We start from the raw sequence: 2,618 nt of genomic DNA on the forward strand, positions 1-2,618 counted from the left end.
ATTACCTTAGTTATGTGATTACCAAGTAATCACATAACCAATGTTATAGGGAATAAAACATAACCTAATGTTGTTTGGTTTAATCCTAGGTAATGCGACAAAACCTTATTTGGTTGAAGGTTTTAATACATTACTTACTTTGACATTTACTATATTACCCCTAATTCAATTATAATCATTTTTTACAACTAAATTAATTTGATATTTAATTATTTTTAAATTAAATTAAATTATTAATTATAATAATAATAATATAATATATATTATAAATTTGCTCTCGACGGGCAAGCAGGCTACGTGCATTTAATCACAAAATTCGACTATAAAATCCCTATATAAATCTAGACCAACTAAAGTTTTGAAGATCCACAAGAAAAAATCATTTCAGAAAAACAATATGTTCTAATCAAAAAATAGTTTTCCTAAATGAAAATAGTTTAGTTCGAGCATTTGTTTCCATGCTGCATCAAGCTCATGGCGCATGCCTCACCCTGCCTCTACCCAAATAAATTACACAAATAAACTAACTCAAGGAAAACCATATATTCTGCTTTAAAAAAGATAATATTAGTTTGAACTTTTATCTTCACGATCCTTCTTTCCATCGCTACAGCAAGAGGACCACTTCACAATTCAAAGTTTAAGTCATCAAGGACGAGAAGAAACACAAAATAAGACACAATTACGATAACAATGCAAGATTTGCTCCAAGTCATAATTATTATACATGACTCATGGTTAGGTAAAAACAAGCATTCATTCGTACAATATAACACCTTCAGTGACGTAGTTCAAACACAATAGCAAGTTCCCCATGTTAAAATAGAGAAGGTACCTATAGATAATCCTTCTATAGATAATTTAGCATCTACAACATCCGAACAAATGTGAGATATTGTCATCATTTGCTTTCGTGCAAGTTAGGCTGGATTGGCTGCACACGGAAGGCCATAGTCATTTGTGGAGCAAACTCCCTATCTTTATATCCGAGCTCTAGTCCCTGCACACTTCCATCCATTGCCAATTGCTGATGGTGCTAAACTTGCAAAGACCAAGTGTTACTAGAAACATTATGAAGGAAAATGTCTAACAAAAGGCAATTCAGCAATAGACAAAATGGAAATCTCCCTGAACTAGACATTAGAAAAGAGTTGCTTGACTTAAGCATAGCTAGAGATGACCATGCTGATATCTAAATTCCATTAGGTTAACTGCTATACAAGACTTGCTAAAGAGGCTAAATAGTTGCCTGAAATGTATCATTCTATAAAATCTATGCATCCAGGTGAATGATAAAACATGTCCCTGTATCCACAAGTTACTTTGGATTAAATATGCCCCATCATTAATATTCCTCTACTAAGACATGAAAAGTTATAACAGAGTATTGCCATAATAATTGATCTAACAGCTAACAAACTTTGTAAAGCATGAAACAGGTATAACATTTGAAGCTGTGAAACACACCCAAGCTGTAAACATCATCTGATAAGAAGATCACCAGCATATAAGTCAGTTGCTTGTTCTCCTCCCTCAAGCAACTTTTCCTATATAATAGATGAAACTCATTAGGAGCATTTGATAAGAAGATCACCCGAGCTTCTCCCTTACGCTTGTAAGACCAATCTGAAGGGCCTCTTCGATTGGAATTAATTCTTTTGGGTAGAGGGAGTTCAGATCTTCACCCTTAAGATGCCTAATAATTCCGTAGAACAAATCCATCATAATACAACACAAACTTCACCAAATGAGTGATGCAGTGAATAATATAAATCAATCAGTAAATTAGCACAATAAACCTTAGTTCAATCTGCATGTTGTCGCTCTCTTTCTTAACACGTTCAATTTCAACACTCAAACTCTGCAAAACACAGCAACTTTCTTGAACGTTTTGGTAAAAGTAGAGGAAAATAAGGTTTTATAAGAATGAGATGACTGAAAGAAAAAAAAAAGAGTCAAAGAAATAGAATCTCCATGATTTGCTTTAAAAATCAGAAATAAAATCTTAGTTTTATCGTTTGCATTTATGGACGAAAAAAAAGCCATCTGAAACAAAGGAAAAGAAACAAAGCAATCTCTTGTTCTTTCTTTTTTCCGTGGCAATGTTACCTCGTGCTTGGCATCCTAGAGCTTTTCGTCTGAGTTCGTCTGGTACCTCTCCAACAGCAGCTTTGATGTGGGGATGAACGGAAAGAATCACCAACCGACGCGCAACTCGCCGGAGGATCAGGACAGAAGCTTTGATGCGGGGATGAACGGAAAGAAGCACCAACAGAAGAGGGCTCGCCGGAGGTCAGGAGGTAGGTAGTAGGCTCGGCTAGGGTTAGGGCTTGATGCGGGGATGAACGGAAAGACAGAAGAGGGCTTCGAATCGCCGGCGCCGTTGTTAGAGAAGGGAGCAAGCGGAAGCGGACAGGAGAGGAGGGTTTCGCTCGCGATCGGGACCGGAGAGGCTTCGCTCGCGATCAGAGACGGGAGAGCAAGTTTTTTTTGCTCGCGATCGGGGACGGGAGAAGAGGCGTTCGATCGCGGGAGAGGAGGCTCGCGATCAGGACGGGAGAGGAGGCTCGCTCGCGGAAAGCTTGCGGAGAGGAGGTTTTCGCACGCGATGGGAGAGG

The 2,618-nt window shown here is 38.2% G+C and overlaps 1 pseudogene; it reads right to left on the reverse strand.

Annotated features, from left to right (window-relative positions):
• Positions 1-816: 816 nt before the first annotated feature.
• LOC141817350 (MADS-box transcription factor 2-like) lies at positions 817-2,169 on the reverse strand (annotated as a pseudogene).
• Positions 2,170-2,618: the final 449 nt, after the last annotated feature.

Source organism: Curcuma longa, unplaced genomic scaffold (assembly GCF_044706935.1).
Source record: "Curcuma longa cultivar G26 ecotype Majalengka, Jawa Barat unplaced genomic scaffold, ITB_CL_G26_1.1 contig_20186, whole genome shotgun sequence".
In the NCBI taxonomy this organism is placed as follows: domain Eukaryota; kingdom Viridiplantae; phylum Streptophyta; class Magnoliopsida; order Zingiberales; family Zingiberaceae; genus Curcuma; species Curcuma longa.